General features: G+C 49.0%; 12 non-coding genes across 12 annotated transcripts; all 12 read right to left on the bottom strand.

Moving 5' to 3' along the window:
• Nucleotides 1-11,789: 11,789 nt before the first annotated feature.
• Nucleotides 11,790-11,953, bottom strand: LOC136688020 (U1 spliceosomal RNA). The gene has a single exon (XR_010800735.1). It is a non-coding gene; the product is annotated as a U1 spliceosomal RNA (small nuclear RNA).
• Nucleotides 11,954-12,216: 263 nt separating this feature from the next.
• LOC136689023 (U6 spliceosomal RNA) lies at nt 12,217-12,323 on the bottom strand. The gene has a single exon (XR_010801702.1). It is a non-coding gene; the product is annotated as a U6 spliceosomal RNA (small nuclear RNA).
• A 421-nt stretch (nt 12,324-12,744) lies between these two features.
• On the bottom strand, nt 12,745-12,908 carry LOC136687938 (U1 spliceosomal RNA). Its single transcript, XR_010800655.1, has one exon. It is a non-coding gene; the product is annotated as a U1 spliceosomal RNA (small nuclear RNA).
• Nucleotides 12,909-13,169: 261 nt separating this feature from the next.
• On the bottom strand, nt 13,170-13,276 carry LOC136688998 (U6 spliceosomal RNA). The gene has a single exon (XR_010801677.1). It is a non-coding gene; the product is annotated as a U6 spliceosomal RNA (small nuclear RNA).
• Nucleotides 13,277-13,697: 421 nt separating this feature from the next.
• Nucleotides 13,698-13,861, bottom strand: LOC136687935 (U1 spliceosomal RNA). Its single transcript, XR_010800652.1, has one exon. It is a non-coding gene; the product is annotated as a U1 spliceosomal RNA (small nuclear RNA).
• A 263-nt stretch (nt 13,862-14,124) lies between these two features.
• Nucleotides 14,125-14,231, bottom strand: LOC136688997 (U6 spliceosomal RNA). Its single transcript, XR_010801676.1, has one exon. It is a non-coding gene; the product is annotated as a U6 spliceosomal RNA (small nuclear RNA).
• A 421-nt stretch (nt 14,232-14,652) lies between these two features.
• Nucleotides 14,653-14,816, bottom strand: LOC136687934 (U1 spliceosomal RNA). The gene has a single exon (XR_010800651.1). It is a non-coding gene; the product is annotated as a U1 spliceosomal RNA (small nuclear RNA).
• A 263-nt stretch (nt 14,817-15,079) lies between these two features.
• Nucleotides 15,080-15,186, bottom strand: LOC136688995 (U6 spliceosomal RNA). Its single transcript, XR_010801675.1, has one exon. It is a non-coding gene; the product is annotated as a U6 spliceosomal RNA (small nuclear RNA).
• A 421-nt stretch (nt 15,187-15,607) lies between these two features.
• On the bottom strand, nt 15,608-15,771 carry LOC136688000 (U1 spliceosomal RNA). The gene has a single exon (XR_010800715.1). It is a non-coding gene; the product is annotated as a U1 spliceosomal RNA (small nuclear RNA).
• Nucleotides 15,772-16,034: 263 nt separating this feature from the next.
• LOC136688994 (U6 spliceosomal RNA) lies at nt 16,035-16,141 on the bottom strand. Its single transcript, XR_010801674.1, has one exon. It is a non-coding gene; the product is annotated as a U6 spliceosomal RNA (small nuclear RNA).
• A 1,233-nt stretch (nt 16,142-17,374) lies between these two features.
• Nucleotides 17,375-17,481, bottom strand: LOC136688806 (U6 spliceosomal RNA). The gene has a single exon (XR_010801493.1). It is a non-coding gene; the product is annotated as a U6 spliceosomal RNA (small nuclear RNA).
• A 1,234-nt stretch (nt 17,482-18,715) lies between these two features.
• Nucleotides 18,716-18,822, bottom strand: LOC136688993 (U6 spliceosomal RNA). Its single transcript, XR_010801673.1, has one exon. It is a non-coding gene; the product is annotated as a U6 spliceosomal RNA (small nuclear RNA).
• Nucleotides 18,823-18,993: the final 171 nt, after the last annotated feature.

Genomic DNA, 18,993 nt, shown 5'->3' with positions numbered 1-18,993 from the left:
ACGTCAGAGCCATACAGCGAGCTCCAATAAGGGCCCCACTTTGGCTTGACGAAGGCGATGCTCCTGAAAAAGACATAGAGATCCTTCAACGTGGTCTGGCCAAACTCCAGTCCCTCCGAAAAGAGTACCTTCGTCTGGCCGACCGGATCTCCATGTCTTCTTCCCCTACCTGCCTCAGCCCTCCACTGCCCAGGCAGCGCAGCGATGAGACGCTCATACTGCCTGCGCAGTGTGGCTACCGGCACCCCTTCGTCAACTTCGTGGACAGCGTCGATCACCACCTGCAACGGGAGAAAACCCGGTACGACTTCATACAGAAAATCACGCAACTGGCGCAGCCCCGCACTCAACCATAGCGGGTAGCACAGCATCCGTCCAGCCCACCGGACCGCCGGGTTCTGGAAGACCGGCTGGTCCAAAACTTCCCTCCTCCCTCCAGGTTCCCAGACCAGTCTGGGCAGGATCTCTCCCCATGCCTGGAACACCTCTCTGAAGAAAGGAGGAAAGTCCCGCAGCCACGAGGCCCTCGGAACCATCCAAAGAGCGCTCGTGCCCAGGCCAAACCCCCCAACCCCATCGAGGTGCTCCCGCATGACATCCTTCCAATTTGCATCCACAGATTGGTCCAGGAACCTCCGGACCACCTTCACCCTCAGCGCCTTCATCCGGGCCAAGGGATCCAGCAGCCCCAGTCCCCCTTCCTCCAACGGCCCGATGACAGTGTCATACGCCACCCGTGGGGTCTTTCCGTCCCACAGGAAAGCGTTGACACTTGCCTTCAGTCTGCCGTACACCCACACAGGCATCGGCAGGACCGCCAAGACATACCACAACTTCGAGAGGAAGAGAGCGTTGAGAACCAACACTCTGCCCCTCAAGAAGAGGGCCCTTGTCTTCCAGAAGCGCAACCTTCTGTCCATCTCCCCGAGCACTTCCTCCCACCTCAGCTGATCTGCCCTGACGCTGTCCCTTCCTACGTTTACGCCCAAGATACGGACTTGATCCTCCACCTCCTTGACTGTGACCAGGCCATCCAAGGAGGGAGCGGATCCTAAACGTAGTAGCTTGGATTTGGTGGTGTTAATCCAAGCCCCTGATGCTTTACCAAAACGACCCATGAGCTCCAGAACTGTAACAACACTCTGTGCGTTCCTCACGATCATGGTCGTGTCGTCTGCGTACTGAAACACCTTGCTAAAGGTGCAACCATCTCCTCTCGGTACTCCCTCGATTCCCCTACACGCCATCACCGCCAAACCCAGGGGCTCGACCACCAGGGTGAACAGAGCAGCCGACAGGGGACACCCCTGCCTGACCGACCTGCACACCCCGATGGCCCGAGTGAGGAAGCCATTACACTTGATCTTACACTGCACTCCCGTGTAGAGTATGTCAATCCACTTTCTAAAAGCGGATCCGAACCCAAAGGCCCCCAGGACCCCCCGCAGATAGCCGTGCTCAACACTGTCGAAAGCCTTCTCCACATCAAGGCTCAACAAGTAGCCTTCTGAGCCCCCCTTTTGCAGGAGCTCAGTGATGTGGCAAATGCTCAAGACAGTGTCCAGCACGTCCCTCCCCGGCACCGCATACGCCTGCGTGGTGCGGACAATATGCGGCAGGGTATACATTAATCTCCCAGCCAAAATCTTGGCCAGGATCTTATAATCCGTATTCAGTAGGGTAATGGGCCTGTAGTTGTTAAGAGAAGCCCTGTCCCCCTTCTTATACACCATCCGCACCAACCCCAACTTCATTGAGGGACACATCTCCCCATCCCTGAAGATGGAGTTGTACAAAGCCGCCAAAATTGGCACTAGGATATTACTAAAGGCTTTGTACAACTCAGACGGGAGCCCATCCCACCCCGGACTCTTTCCAGTCCTCAGGGCCGAGATGGCCTCCCGTACCTCATCCTCAGAGATGATCGCATCACACACCTCCAAGCAGTCCTGCGGCACCGCCGCAGAGACATGGCCCAACATATACTTTACCTCACTATCATTACACCCTCTACTCTTGAACATATTTTCATAATACCTCTCTACCTCTTTTAATATATTATTTATCCCCCTTACCTGTCCTCCATCACTCCTCCTTACCTCCCCCAGGGCTGCAGATGACTGCCTCCTCTTTTCTAGATTGAAGAAGAAGGCAGTACATCTCTCTCCCTCTATCTCCCTCTTTGCCCGACTCCTTACCCATGCTCCTCTCCACTTCTTCTCCTCTATCATTTCTAATTTATGTTCTAATACTATTATTTTATCCCCCTCTACCTCCCCTCCCGCCCTCAATTTCTCTAATTCCCTTCTTACCTTTCTTTCCTCCCCCTCCCTCCAATACTTCATCATACCCCCATATTTTCTTGAATATATTTTAATATCATATTTAATATTATCCCACCATACCCTTACCTCATCATAATAAAGGGGAGAGCCGACCTGACCTCGGATGATGTCCCCCACTGCCAACCTATAAAGTGGGTCCTCCAGGAAGGACGTGTTCAAAGCCCACACCCCAGGCCCCCTCTCAACCTCCGATGTTTCCATGACTATGGAGAGAAAGGAATGGTCACTCACCGATGTTTCCACGTATTTCACTGATGTTACCATGTGACCCCATCTCCTCTTGCAGAGTGCCAGATCTAAACGGCTTTGTTTGAGAGAGCCTTCCACCCACTGTTTTCGGGAGAAGACTCTCTCACCCTCATTCCTTTCTCTCCACACGTCCATGAGATCCTTGTCCTGCATCATGGCCCGGAGTGCTTCTCTGCCCACATCCGACCTGAAGCGCATCCCCTCAGGCAGGTCCGCTCTCCCCTGCACAGTATTAAAATCCCCCACAACGAGCACCCTCTTCCATCCCCGCAGCTTCTGGCTGAGGGCCTGGAAGAAAGTTGCCTTCTCCCTCTGATCGTTGGGGGCATGCAAACACACCAACAAAAACCCAAAATTACACAACACACACTCCACCCCTATACATTTCCCCATATTCAATTGGAAGACCATTCTTGCTCGCTCACACGCACCCCTCCGAACAAGAATGGCGACCCCACTCCCCAACCCTCCCTGACCTGCACTCGCAAACACCTCCCCATCCCATTCCCTTTTAACTATATCCTCATTCACTCCTCCCCATCCCGTTTCTTGTAAGCATATGAGATCTGCCCTTCCCAACATGGCCAAAACGCGCCGTAATTTCTCCAGGGACGTAAGGCCCCTGGCATTAAAAGAAACTAAATTTAGGGCCATCTTGGAAAAGACAGATCTCTATCCCCCCCACCTATATCATTATTTCTATACATCATTACACTAGACATTTTACACAATTAATCTATCCACTACTATCGTTATACCAAACCAGTAATATTATCCTTCTTACCCCCTGTGGTGAAATTGTGGAAGACGTACTCTCCTCATACCGTCCATCCCCTCCCCCCCTTTTCGTCCAATTTCTTTCCTCTCCCTAGCCCTTGCCAGGTTAGGCCGAGGTCTCATGGCCTGCCGTCCCTGAGGTGTGTTCTTCAAACCCGAGTCCTCCACAGCCCCTCGAGCCTCCTCCTCGGGTTCAAACGACGGCCTCTTATTAGTCACGTCTGGGTCAGTCCTTACCCCGTCCTGGTCTACGTCCATTTGCTCCCCCCATGACTTCGTCAGAGGGGATCTCTGATCGTCCTGTCTCACGTCCTGTTCGTACACCATCTTGTCAGTCTCAGTCCTTGTCTGTGGCCCGTTCTCGTGACCACCCTCAGTTTGCTCTTCTCTGCCCTCCACTTCAGGGCCCCTTTTGGCAGGGACTACCTCCTCAAACTCCCGTTCCACCTCCTCCTGTTCCCTCTGTCTCTTTTCCACCCTGTCCACCGGCTGCCTCTCTTTCTCGGCACTCTGTTGCGACTGCTCAGGCTGACCCACGCACACGCAACCCATCGGGGCCCTTCGGCAGTCCGGGCACTTTGCCGCCTTACACTCCCTCGCAAAGTGCCCCTGTTCGCCACACTCACGACACACGAAGTCGGGGCACTGCCTCATGACATGACCCGGCCTCATGCACTGGCGACATAATTTCTGCTGACGGTCGTGGAGCACTCTAAAGTACTGTGGCCCCTCCAGAGTCTCAAACCTCACGCTGTATGGTAGGGATGGCAGACTCGGTGGAAACCTGACTTTCACAAACCTCGTCCCGTCCGCCACCATCGTCCCCGGGAAATACCGCCTCTGGATCGGCCGCAGGATAGTCACGCCCCATACCCTCAGCTTCGCCATTATGTCCTCATCGGATATATAGGCCGGCAGATGTAAGAAAGACACCATATAATCCGTGCGCAGCATCCTGCGCACCGTATACACAGTGTCCCCGATCTTCAGACCATCCTCCAGCTTCTCCGCAGCGGCCTCCGAGTCCAGCGTGAGCTCGAACTCTCCCAACTTCTTGGGACGGAGTGCCAACAGACTCCCCGCTCCCAACAGACCCTCGACAGCCCTGATTATGTCAATCGGGGACACTGTTTTCGGGTCCGCGACCTCCAGTGCGACCGTGGCCTCTCGTGTGAACCGTGTCCCTGACTCTGGCCTCGATGTTCCCACTCGCCCCTCTGCAACCCCAGAGGGCCCCGCCACGGCCGCCTCTCGTGCTGCCGTTGCCGCCCTCCGTAGCATTGCCCTCCGCTCCTCCTCAGAGCCAGGATCCACGGTCTCACCAGGCCGCGTGCCACCCCCCTTCGCATGCCCACCACCTACTTGGGCCCCGACCGTTGTACCCTCCACCGGTACACTCTGGTTGCTTGAAGCCTGCACCACCTTCTTCCCCGGCCGCACCGCTTCCGAATGTGCTTGTGGGCCCATCGTCATCGCTGCTCCCTCTTGCCGCACAGAAAAGGCAGCTCCAGCAGTCAGGGTGGCGGTTTCTGCACACAGAGACACAGACACATTTTCAGTTCCTAAAACCCCAGGCTGATTCTCAGACCTGGGATTTGATTTGAACTTTGCTTTCATCGGCGGCCTGAGTCTACTCTCCCCCGCTGCAGCAGCAGGAACACCCCTCGCCACCAGTCCATCCAGGGAGAGTTCTCGAGTAGCCTCCACCTGTTGCCTCACCGCATTCTCCCCCTTCTTCTTCCCGTCCACAACCTCAGTCCCTCTATCTCCTCCCATTGGAGCCCGAACCCCCGTTCCTTTGACTGAGTCCTTAGGCACCCCCCTCTCCCGCAACCTCTCCTCCTTTCCGTCTCCCCCCAGTGTCTCTTCCCCCAGTCCAGCTCTCATACAGGCTTCCGAGGTCTCCCCCGCAAGCCTCCCCGTCTTGCTCCTCATCCTCTCAATCCCTCCCTTTGCCTGCTCCGCCTCATCCGAACTGTCATTTATAAAATCCACCAATTCATCATCGAAATACTCATCCCCACATTCAACATACTCCATCCCATCATCGCTCGATATCTCCACATCCTCCTTCTTTCTTCTAGCGACCGTTGCCGTTTTCGCCCCACTCTCTTCTCCTCTCCTCACCTCCATTCCTCTCCCGCTCCGTCCACCCTCTCCACCTTCCTCCTTTCTCCTCTCTTTCTCCGCCGCTTTACTCCCGCGACTCGCTCCTCTTTCTCCCGCCGATCGCTCCACCTCTCTCTCTGCCGTCTCCTTCTCCCTCTCCGACGCCGCTCTCGCTGCCGACGCCGCCCTCTCTCCCGCCACAGTCACGGCTCCAGCGCCCTTCACCGCCGCAGCTCTCACACTCGCCACACTCTCCACTCTCTCGTCCACCACCGCCGAGGCTTCAGCTTTCGCCGCCGACGCGGCTCCGGCTTTTCCCTTCCTCATTTTTCGCCGCGCCCTCACTCACACAGAGGTGCGCGGCGCGAACAAAACAAAACAAAAAAAAAAAAAAAAAAAAAAAACGCGGTCAAAAACCGCTCTTCATTAACAAAAACCACACCACTAAGTCAAAAAACCTTTCATACAAAACAAAACCATCGAATACCCCTAACAAAAATCGCTCTAAACTCTTAAATTTTAATAAATTTCGCCTCCGATTCTACCTTCTCTCTGTAAAACGCCGTGCATGCGCGTCGGGCTTTCAAGGAGTGGTATGACACGTTGACTTTGGCCTCAACGATGGGTTCCTTGTTTACAGCAGTTTTGCCTGTGATATATGTACCCTGACCGTACAGCTGTTGACCCTTATCCACGTATCTGAAAGAATTCGAATGCATAGCCACGGATGGACAGCGTTTTGTAACCCTTAGCCAAGAGTCTGAGAAAAATCTGGACTGCAAAGCAGCACGCGGGAGGAAGGAGCCGCGGTTGCCCGGCTGGCGCTCATTGCAGCCTGTGGGTCGCTCAATTCTTGGTAGATTCTTGGTAGCTTTGTCCAATCCCCTTACAGTCTGCTACCAAGAATACCAAGAATAAGCCAATCACAGCCAGAGGGCTACCAAGAATTGACCAAGAATGGACCAATCACAACACGCACCGCTACCAGAATTCAATGATGACGACACGGTTTCTAGGGCCACCTCACAACGGAGGCTGACCATTCACACATCGAAGCGCTATCACGAATTGACTCACGATGGCCCATTACTGGCGCATTGCTACCTAGAAATGGCCAATCGAAACTCAGAGAGGCAGGAGTTCCCGCCCACCGACCTCACACATGCTAATCTATGGGGCACAGAGATGGACGGCGGAATATTTAAACCGGCTCATTTTGGCCGGGTTTATAAACGTGTTTGGAGTTATCATCTACCTGTGAGGCTTCACGAGAATATAACTCTCCGTTTCCACGAACGAACTCATCGATTTTCAGCACATCGTTCTTCTCTTCAAGTACGTTTTGGTAAGTAACGTTTATTTCATGTCTTGCTTAATATGTTATATATTCCATATATAAATCGCTAGTTGTAAAAAATGTTAGATTGTTTTTTATTGAAAATATAGTGATTACTTTAGCTACATGTTAAGTGAACTAACGTTACTTCAGTGAAGTTTGTGTTAAGACCACAACCTAAAACTGATTTAAAAAAATAACTAATAACATGGTTAGTCCTTTGAGTTAGTATTACTCCTGTGAGTTATCATTAGTCCTGTGATTTACTCCTGTGAGTTATCATTAGTCCTGTGATTTACTCCTGTGAGTTATCATTAGTCCTGTGATTTACTCCTGTGAGTTATCATTAGTCCTGTGATTTACTCCTGTGAGTTATCATTAGTCCTGTGATTTACTCCTGTGAGTTATCATTAGTTCTGTGATTTACTCCTGTGAGTTATCATTAGTCCTGTGATTTACTCCTGTGAGTTATCATTAGTCCTGTGATTTACTCCTGTGAGTTATCATTAGTCCTGTGATTTACTCCTGTGAGTTATCATTAGTCCTGTGATTTACTCCTGTGAGTTATCATTAGTCCTGTGATTTACTCCTGTGAGTTATCATTAGTTCTGTGATTTACTCCTGTGAGTTATCATTAGTCCTGTGATTTACTCCTGTGAGTTATCATTAGTCCTGTGATTTACTCCTGTGAGTTATCATTAGTCCTGTGATTTACTCCTGTGAGTTATCATTAGTCCTGTGATTTACTCCTGTGAGTTATCATTAGTCCTGTGATTTACTCCTGTGAGTTATCATTAGTCCTGTGATTTACTCCTGTGAGTTATCATTAGTTCTGTGATTTACTCCTGTGAGTTATCATTAGTCCTGTGATTTACTCCTGTGAGTTATCATTAGTCCTGTGATTTACTCCTGTGAGTTATCATTAGTCCTGTGATTTACTCCTGTGAGTTATTATTAGTCCTGTGATTTTAAACAATATTATTAATCTTGTGAGCTAAACCAATATTATTAGTCATGTGAGTTAAAACAATACTGTTAATCATGTGAGTGGAAAACATTGCTAATGGTAGGACATAAATGGTCCTGCTAATGGTCTTATGAATGAAGAACAGTGCTAATGGTTCTGTGACATAAAACAGTGCTAATGGTCCTATGCTGTTAGTCATGTGGGTTAAACCATCCAAACCAATAAACCTTTATATTGTAAAAGTGCAACATGACTTATGATGTTCTTGGTTTATTTTAATTTAATACAAAAACATTCAACACAGCATGTTCTAATAATAATTTTGTGTTCATAGATAATGGAACCTACATTCAGGAAGAGGGCTGATGGTAGTCTGAATCTCTGTGATTCCAAGGCTGCTCTAACAGTGAAGGAGGAGAATAAAAAGAAGCCATGGTCCAGGGCCATTTCTCCAGAGAGAGTGAGGGACACAGCAGTAAATGCAGTTGTGCGCCTGGGTGGAGATACAGGCAATGATATACATGTCCTTGGCCAGTATGAGCTCCAGTTTGGAGTTTTCAGGGGGCAGACCTTCAAGTGGGTGGCTGAAAATACTTTGGGTTATGCGGGATATCTTGTTGCTGCCATGATGAAGGATTCATCACAGGGGAAAGACTCTAGGAGCCATGCAGAAAATAAGAAGTCTTTCCGGGTGTACATCGAACATTTTTACGAGGGTCGATATGCTGTTCGGATCAAATCTGAAAGCATGTCCCTAACCAGCTCTCAGTCCACTGCACAACCCTCCATAAGCACTGTGCCCACCTGTGAGCCCTCCAGCATCCCCATCCAGCCTGGCCCCAGCACTGAGCCTGCCACTGGTCAGCCTTCAGTGGCAGTCTCCTCTCTCCGCTCTTTGTTGGTTGGGAAAGGCAGCAGAATGACAAATCTTGAGAAGTCAGTCAAGAGGCTCATTACACCCTCCAAGTTCAAACCTTGTAAGTTTCTATGGAACAATTTTTTTACTAATGTGTTTGATGTCTGTAAATAAACTGTCAATTTTTATATATGCTTGAATAAGATTTGTTAATTTATTCATTTATTCATCAGCTGTTCCAGCCACGTGCAGTGCTTCATCTGAGCCCACACCAGTGGACGACAGTGAACTTGTGATGGCAGCTGAACAGGTGGAAACAGAAGTGGCATGTAAGTGTAATAAATATTTTGTTATGTGGTTGTTACATTGTATATGTTCTTACAAGTTCTTAGACAGTTGCCAGGATTGTGCTTACCCATATCTCTAATAATACTTTAGGCTACACTTGTGTAATGTACTGGCAGTATCATTGTTTTGTTTTTGAGTAAATGTTTTTGAGTTGTTTTTTTTTTTTTTTTTGTTCCATTTAGTGAAGAGTAGAACCTGTCTTCCTGCTGGTTGGAAAACTCTTCCTCTTATAGATCAGCAGTGGATCTCCAAAGCACTTTTCCGATGGTCGCGATATGGACAACCAGAGCTAGACCTAGCCAAAGTGGACAAGATGTGGTGGTACCCCCCTCAGCCTTCCCTGACTCAGTGCGGCATGCCAGCGATGGAGAGGTACTTTGGACATGCCTTCTTTCTCTGGATGCCAAGGAAACTTTGGCGTGTACGGCTGTTCTGCCCACACCCGGACTGTGTCAAGGATGAGCTCACATCTGCTGGGCTTCACCAGAAAATCAGGCAAGTGATTGGTGTTAGCAGCTCCTATTTCATGGCAGCAGAATACCTTACGTGTAGGAGCTGCAAAAGGAAGGTCATCAGCTGGAGCCACAACGTTGTCTGTCAGCTAGACATTGACCATCGCGTCCAGTTCCCCTGTCTCCTTACTGCCAAGCTTGCTTGTGATATGGAAGTAGTGCGGCAGATGCGACAGAAGGGTCTGGGAAACAGCAGCAGCCAGATCCAGAAGCAGTTGGAGGAGCAGCATTCAGAGTGCTGGCTGCAGAAACAGATCCAGTATCTCACGGACTGCAGGGGATTGATGAGAGCTGCGACTTCTGGACTGATCACCCCTGTTGCTGTTGGAGACCTTCCTGCTTTGCCCACAGTCCCAAAGCATCGCTGGCTGATGCAGGTCTATGCTCAGGATGTCCTGAACAGGCTTGAGGAAATCAAATCATCGATCACCTCGCAGTTTGGCCAGATCCTGAAAATAGACTCCACAAAGAAAATTGTGAGGAAAATGGCAGGACAGAGTCGTGCAACAGCCTCTTGGGCCACAAACATCGGCAATGAGCACGGCCAAGTTATGATGTCTGTGCTCACAGCAAGTGAGGGCTTTGGCTTGGGGAAAATGATTGATGGCATCATCAAGCGCTACCAGGGTGCTTGCATGTCACTGCCAGAAGTCTTGTATGTTGACCGGGACTGCTGTGGGTCCACACACATTGGCAAAATGTTTTCAGCATGGCCAGATATGGGAATTCGCCTGGATATCTGGCACTTCATGAGGAGGATTGCAGTTGGATGCACCACTGACTCTCATGTCCTGTATGCCAGTTTCATGAACCGTCTGAGCCACTGTATCTTTATTTGGGATGAGCGTGACCTCCAAGCTCTTAAAGAGGCCAAGCGTTCAGAACTGGAGGCCAGATCAATGCACCCCACAGATGCAGATGTCATGCGCCACATCACCAGGGCAGAGATGTCACTGCACTGCAAGAGGGCAACCCGCAGCTGTACAGAGATAGTGGCACTCATCACAGACCTTATTCATGCATACGATGGTGAGAGGGGCCACAACACGCTTGGAGTGCCACTTATAAACTGGGGGGGGGGGGCAAAAAAAGCACATCCCTTTCATCCAGGATCCTCCAGGTGTGCAGCTATACATGCAGACGGGGACCATTGTAAAGGGAGGGCACACTCTGCCAACATACAGGTGTGCAAGAGGGTCCACGTCACTGGAATCCTTCCACCTGCACATGAACAGGTTCATTCCTGGTAAGCATGCAACTATAAATGCATACACAGGTTATTTGAAACAAATCTTCCATTAAATTAAAAAAAAATACTAAAACAAGAATAATAAAAATTCCAATTTGTTATGTGTTTTAGGAACCCTGGCAAGCGACACCTTTTTTCAGGCCTACCTATTGGATGGCCTTGCCAGGTGGAATGAAGACAGAAGCATGGCAGCAGCAGGAAAAGTGCAGCCCCACTCCTATAGTGGCCTTCTGAGGCATGCTGCCAATCAGCTGGCTCAGGAGGTACTAGGGATGAAACTGGTGGATTACACAGGACCACAGAAATATACAGGTAAGCCTTAACTTAAATTTCTGAGAAGTTTAAATTAAGAAAACATGATTAAATCTGACACTTATGCTGTTTCTTTTCTCTTTTTTTTTCTTCTAGAAGAACTCATAGGTGTGGAGTACCTATATGAACAGACTGGCAGTGTTTTGGAGGATTATAAATTGGCCATTTCAGCTCTTGAGACAGAAGACCTCAATGTGGCAGAAGATGAGGGCTTTGTGGAGACACTACACTTTGAAGATTTAACTGCCATTCTAATCTTCGCTGTATCAATCCAATTTTAGTATATGTGCTGCCATAGCAAGCACAACGTAGACTTCTCACAGGGCCCACATGTACTTGCCGCATGTCCGCAAGCGTTCTGCAATGGGGTAGGTCTCCGAAATGCCTCTCCTTGCTGGTAAAAGTTGGCCCCCTCTGCCTAGTGGTGTGCCAGGCAACCGTAAAAAGACATAAATAAAAAAAAACACACAAAAGAAAAAAAAATGAAAAATAAAACACACAACTAAAAAAACCCAAAAACAAACAAACCTCAACCACAGCTGACACACATGGAGCTATGCTTGCAGAGAGTGTCTCCAAGTTAGTCTTGGGGACTCACCGATCCTGGGAGCCTGATAAGTATGTGAGCTTTCTCCCTGTTCGCATTCCCTCCTGGTGAATCTTCTTTGAGCAACACCGCAGCTTGCGCTATAGTACTGATTCAGGTCTGTCTTTGGAACGAGATTTTGTCAGGGGAGAGCGCGAACGCAGTACCCCACTACCAGAAATTATGAAGTCGAGATTCCCACATTTGGGGAATTCGCAAGTATCAGCTCAGCCGGAGTGCAATGGCTGAGCCTCGCCTTGGGTGAACCACCTTTGTGATCATGGTGTCTCCCCTGCCAGGTAAGTATAAGTTCCTTGCAGCAATCTGGCAGGATCCTGTTGATCCCACAGGATGCAGGAAGAGGGTGCGGTGCAGAGAGGTGGTGGGGGAGGGCTTGAGGACTTCCTAGCCCCGCCCACCATGCTGATGGAAATGTGATTGTCTTGTGAATGTCTGTGGCCTCTTGTGGTCTGACCAGGCATAGGTTTAGCTCTCCTGGCAGCCACCTTTAACACTATTGCTTGAGGATCTTCTGAAGCAGAGACACGCTGCGTTTCCGGTGTGATGGTGCAAAATATGGAACGCCTCACGGATTTGCGTGTCATCCTTTCGCAGGGGCCATACTAATCTTCTCTGTATCGATCCAATTTTAGTATATGTGCTGCCGTAGCAAGCACAACGTGGACTTCTCACAGGGCCCACATGTACCTGCCGCATGTCCGCAAGCGTTCTGCAATGGGGTAGGTCTCCGAAATGCCTCTCCTTGCTGGTAAAAGTTGGCCCCCTCTGCCTAGTGGTGTGCCAGGCAACCGTAAAAAGACATAAATAAAAAAAACACAAAAGAAAAACAAATGAAAAATAAAACACACAACTAAAAAAACCCCAAAACAAACAAACCTCAACCACAGCTGACACACATGGAGCTATGCTTGCAGAGAGTGTCTCCAAGTTAGTCTTGGGGACTCACCGATCCTGGGAGCCTGATAAGTACGTGAGCTTTCTCCCTGATCGCATTCCCTCCTGGTTAACCTTCTTTGAGCAACACCGCAGCTTGCTCTATAGTACTGTTTCAGGTCTGTCTTTGGAACGAGATTTTGTCAGGGGAGAGCGCAAACGCAGTCCCCCACTACCAGAAATTATGCAGTCGAGATTCCCACATTTGGGGAATTCGCAAGGGTCAGCTCAGCCGGAGTGCAATGGCTGAGCCTCGCCTTGGGTGAACCACCTTTGTGATCATGGTGTCGCCCCTGCCAGGTAAGTATAAGTTCCTTGCAGCAATCTGGCAGGATCCTGTTGATCCCACAGGATGCAGGAAGAGGGTGCGGTGCAGAGAGGTGGTGGGGGAGGGCTTGAGGACTTCCTAGCCCCGCCCACCATGCTGATGGAAATGTGATTGTCTTGTGAATGTCTGTGGCCTCTTGTGGTCTGACCAGGCATAGGTTTAGCTCTCCTGGCAGCCACCTTTAACACTATTGCTTGAGGATCTTCTGAAGCAGAGACGCTGCGTTTCCGGTGTGATGGTGCAAAATATGGAACGCCTCACGGATTTGCGTGTCATCCTTTCGCAGGGGCCATGCTAATCTTCTCTGTATCGATCCAATTTTAGTATATGTGCTGCCGTAGCAAGCACAACGTGGACTTCTCACAGGGCCCACATGTACCTGCCGCATGTCCGCAAGCGTTCTGCAATGGGGTAGGTCTCCGAAATGCCTCTCCTTGCTGGTAAAAGTTGGCCCCCTCTGCCTAGTGGTGTGCCAGGCAACCGTAAAAAGACATAAATAAAAAAAACACAAAAGAAAAAAAAATGAAAAGTAAAACACACAACTAAAAAAACCCAAAAACAAACAAACCTCAACCACAGCTGACACACATGGAGCTATGCTTGCAGAGAGTGTCTCCAAGTTAGTCTTGGGGACTCACCGATCCTGGGAGCCTGATAAGTATGTGAGCTTTCTCCCTGATCGCATTCCCTCCTGGTAAATCTTCTTTGAGCAACACCGCAGCTTGCGCTATAGTACTGATTCAGGTCTGTCTTTGGAACGAGATTTTGTCAGGGGAGAGCGCGAACGCAGTCCCCCACTACCAGAAATTATGCAGTCGAGATTCCCACATTTGGGGAATTCGCAAGGGTCAGCTCAGCCGGAGTGCAATGGCTGAGCCTCGCCTTGGGTGAACCACCTTTGTGATCATGGTGTCGCCCCTGCCAGGTAAGTATAAGTTCCTTGCAGCAATCTGGCAGGATCCTGTTGATCCCACAGGATGCAGGAAGAGGGTGCGGTGCAGAGAGGTGGTGGGGGAGGGCTTGAGGACTTCCTAGCCCCACCCACCATGCTGATGGAAATGTGATTGTCTTGTGAATGTCTGTGGCCTCTTGTGGTCTGACCAGGCATAGGTTTAGCTCTCCTGGCAGCCACCTTTAACACTATTGCTTGAGGATCTTCTGAAGCAGAGACACGCTGCGTTTCCGGTGTGATGGTGCAAAATATGGAACGCCTCACGGATTTGCGTGTCATCCTTTCGCAGGGGCCATGCTAATCTTCTCTGTATCGATCCAATTTTAGTATATGTGCTGCCGTAGCAAGCACAATGTGGACTTTTCACAGGGCCCACATGTACCTGCCGCATGTCCGCAAGCGTTCTGCAATGGGGTAGGTCTCCGAAATGCCTCTCCTTGCTGGTAAAAGTTGGCCCCCTCTGCCTAGTGGTGTGCCAGGCGACCGTAAAAAGACATAAATAAAAAAAACACAAAAGAAAAAAAAATGAAAAATAAAACACACAACTAAAAAAACCCAAAAACAAACAAACCTCAACCACAGCTGACACACATGGAGCTATGCTTGCAGAGAGTGTCTCCAAGTTAGTCTTGGGGACTCACCGATCCTGGGAGCCTGATAAGTATGTGAGCTTTCTCCCTGATCGCATTCCCTCCTGGTAAATCTTCTTTGAGCAACACCGCAGCTTGCGCTATAGTACTGATTCAGGTCTGTCTTTGGAACGAGGTTTTGTCAGGGGAGAGCGCGAACGCAGTCCCCCACTACCAGAAATTATGCAGTCGAGATTCCCACATTTGGGGAATTCGCAAGGGTCAGCTCAGCCGGAGTGCAATGGCTGAGCCTCGCCTTGGGTGAACCACCTTTGTGATCATGGTGTCGCCCCTGCCAGGTAAGTATAAGTTCCTTGCAGCAATCTGGCAGGATCCTGTTGATCCCACAGGATGCAGGAAGAGGGTGCGGTGCAGAGAGGTGGTGGGGGAGGGCTTGAGGACTTCCTAGCCCCACCCACCATGCTGATGGAAATGTGATTGTCTTGTGAATGTCTGTGGCCTCTTGTGGTCTGACCAGGCATAGGTTTAGCTCTCCTGGCAGCCACCTTTAACACTATTGCTTGAGGATCTTCTGAAGCAGAGACACGCTGCGTTTCCGGTGTGATGGTGCAAAATATGGAACGCCTCACGGATTTGCGTGTCATCCTTTCGCAGGGGCCATGCTAATCTTCTCTGTATCGATCCAATTTTAGTATATGTGCTGCCGTAGCAAGCACAACGTGGACTTCTCACAGGGCCCACATGTACCTGCCGCATGTCCGCAAGCGTTCTGCAATGGGGTAGGTCTCCGAAATGCCTCTCCTTGCTGGTAAAAGTTGGCCCCCTCTGCCTAGTGGTGTGCCAGGCAACCGTAAAAAGACATAAATAAAAAAAACACAAAAGAAAAAAAAATGAAAAATAAAACACACAACTAAAAAAACCCAAAAACAAACAAACCTCAACCACAGCTGACACACATGGAGCTATGCTTGCAGAGAGTGTCTCCAAGTTAGTCTTGGGGACTCACCGATCCTGGGAGCCTGATAAGTATGTGAGCTTTCTCCCTGATCGCATTCCCTCCTGGTAAATCTTCTTTGAGCAACACTGCAGCTTGCGCTATAGTACTGATTCAGGTCTGTCTTTGGAACGAGATTTTGTCAGGGGAGAGCGCGAACGCAGTCCCCCACTACCAGAAATTATGCAGTCGAGATTCCCACATTTGGGGACTTCGCAAGGGTCAGCTCAGCCGGAGTGCAATGGCTGAGCCTCGCCTTGGGTGAACTACCTTTGTGATCATGGTGTCTCCCCTGCCAGGTAAGTATAACTTCCTTGCAGCAATCTGGCAGGATCCTGTTGATCCCACAGGATGCAGGAAGAGGGTGCGGTGCAGAGAGGTGGTGGGGGAGGGCTTGAGGACTTCCTAGCCCCGCCCACCATGCTGATGGAAATGTGATTGTCTTGTGAATGTCTGTGGCCTCTTGTGGTCTGACCAGGCATAGGTTTAGCTCTCCTGGCAGCCACCTTTAACACTATTGCTTGAGGATCTTCTGAAGCAGAGACACGCTGCGTTTCCGGTGTGATGGTGCAAAATATGGAACGCCTCACGGATTTGCGTGTCATCCTTTCGCAGGGGCCATGCTAATCTTCTCTGTATCGATCCAATTTTAGTATATGTGCTGCCGTAGCAAGCACAACGTGGACTTCTCACAGGGCCCACATGTACCTGCCGCATGTTCGCAAGCGTTCTGCAATGGGGTAGGTCTCCGAAATGCCTCTCCTTGCTGGTAAAAGTTGGCCCCCTCTGCCTAGTGGTGTGCCAGGCAACCGTAAAAAGACATAAATAAAAAAAACACAAAAGAAAAAAAAATGAAAAATAAAACACACAACTAAAAAAACCCAAAAACAAACAAACCTCAACCACAGCTGACACACATGGAGCTATGCTTGCAGAGAGTGTCTCCAAGTTAGTCTTGGGGACTCACCGATCCTGGGAGCCTGATAAGTATGTGAGCTTTCTCCCTGATCGCATTCCCTCCTGGTAAATCTTCTTTGAGCGCCGCGGTCACATAATAGAGCGCGAATCTTCATCGTCTTCTTCTTCTGTGTTTTTACAGCGGTTCGCTTCTACCACCTTCCGTTTTCTCATTCAGAGTTCATTCATTTTAAAGCTGTCGTCTCCAAAAACTTAACAATTTCCTCCCTTCCGTACGACACCGTCTCCTTATTAACCCTATTTATCATAATCATTTCTGTCGTTCGTGTCCCAGTCATTACATCAATATTCTAAAATATTACAATATTAACAGAGCTTACCTATAACTGTATGGCATTTAACAAGTTAAAATAATGATTATTTTACTTAAAGTTTATTACATCGTTATCCAGACAGTTACCAGTATTTTCTTTTATTTTTAGATGTGGGCCACATACGATTAAAACGCAGTATTTAATAAAATGCTCTGATCAGTGTGCTAACTGCAATGGCAATTGCCTCGCCAGCCGACAGTGCCAACGTGCTGCCGCAAACTGGGCCAGATGCAGCGTTCCGCATTCACGCCGAGCCTCAGCTAGCCGAGAGTGCCAACATGCAGCCGGACTTGGGCCAGATACAGGGTGCCGCATTCACGCCGAGACGGCAGCCAGCCGACAGTGCCGAGCCTGAGCCAGAATCGGCCCAGATCTACCTTGCTAGCTGGATAAACTAGCATAGCTGTTGCTTTGCTAGAGCTCTTTAAATACTTATACTTTACCATAATAAGTGAAACTAAAGTTTTAAGTTTTAATAAGATATGATTGTCTTGTGAATGTCTGTGGCCTCTTGTGGTCTGACCAGGCATAGGTTTAGCTCTCCTGGCAGCCACCTTTAACACTATTGCTTGAGGATCTTCTGAAGCAGAGACACGCTGCGTTTCCGGTGTGATGGTGCAAAATATGGAACGCCTCACAGATTTGCGTGTCATCCTTTTGCAGGGGCCATGCTAATCTTCTCTGTATCGATCCAATTTTAGTATATGTGCTGCCGTAGCAAGCACAACGTGGACTTCTCACAGGGCCCACATGTACCTGCCGCATGTCCGCAAGCGTTCTGCAATGGGGTAGGTCTCCGAAATACCTCTCCTTGCTGGTAAAAGTTGGCCCCCTCTGCCTAGTGGTGTGCCAGGCAACCGTAAAAAGACATAAATAAAAAAAAACACAAAAGAAAAAAAAATGAAAAATAAAACACACTACTAAAAAAACCCAAAAACAAACAAACCTCAACCACAGCTGACACACATGGAGCTATGCTTGCAGAGAGTGTCTCCAAGTTAGTCTTGGGGACTCACCGATCCTGGGAGCCTGATAAGTATGTGAGCTTTCTCCCTGATCGCATTCCCTCCTGGTAAATCTTCTTTGAGCGCCGCGGTCACATAATAGAGCGCGAATCTTCATCGTCTTCTTCTTCTGTGTTTTTACAGCGGTTCGCTTCTACCACCTTCCGTTTTCTCATTCAGAGTTCATTCATTTTAAAGCTGTCGTCTCCAAAAACTTAACAATTTCCTCCCTTCCGTACGACACCGTCTCCTTATTAACCCTATTTATCATAATCATTTCTGTCGTTCGTGTCCCAGTCATTACATCAATATTCTAAAATATTACAATATTAACAGAGCTTACCTATAACTGTATGGCATTTAACAAGTTAAAATAATGATTATTTTACTTAAAGTTTATTACATCGTTATCCAGACAGTTACCAGTATTTTCTTTTATTTTTAGATGTGGGCCACATACGATTAAAACGCAGTATTTAATAAAATGCTCTGATCAGTGTGCTAACTGCAATGGCAATTGCCTCGCCAGCCAACAGTGCCAACGTGCTGCCGCAAACTGGGCCAGATGCAGCGTTCCGCATTCACGCCGAGCCTCAGCTAGCCGAGAGTGCCAACATGCAGCCGGACTTGGGCCAGATAAAGGGTGCCGCATTCACGCCGAGACGGCAGCCAGCCGACAGTGCCGAGCCTGAGCCAGAATCGGCCCAGATCTACCTTGCTAGCTGGATAACCTAGCATAGCTGTTGCTTTGCTAGAGCTCTTTAAATACTTATACTTTACCATAATAAGTGAAACTAAAGTTTTAAGTTTTAATAAGATATGATTGTCTTGTGAATGTCTGTGGCCTCTTGTGGTCTGACCAGGCATAGGTTTAGCTCTCCTGGCAGCCACCTTTAACACTATTGCTTGAGGATCTTCTGAAGCAGAGACACGCTGCGTTTCCGGTGTGATGGTGCAAAATATGGAACGCCTCACGGATTTGCGTGTCATCCTTTCGCAGGGGCCATGCTAATCTTCTCTGTATCGATCCAATTTTAGTATATGTGCTGCCGTAGCAAGCACAACGTGGACTTCTCACAGGGCCCACATGTACCTGCCGCATGTCCGCAAGCGTTCTGCAATGGGGTAGGTCTCCGAAATACCTCTCCTTGCTGGTAAAAGTTGGCCCCCTCTGCCTAGTGGTGTGCCAGGCAACCGTAAAAAGACATAAATAAAAAAAAACACAAAAGAAAA

The sequence above is a fragment of the Hoplias malabaricus genome, chromosome 2 (assembly GCF_029633855.1).
Source record: "Hoplias malabaricus isolate fHopMal1 chromosome 2, fHopMal1.hap1, whole genome shotgun sequence".
In the NCBI taxonomy this organism is placed as follows: domain Eukaryota; kingdom Metazoa; phylum Chordata; class Actinopteri; order Characiformes; family Erythrinidae; genus Hoplias; species Hoplias malabaricus.
Note: the sequence above shows the minus strand (reverse complement) of the source record. Positions and strands in the feature narration are given on the sequence as shown.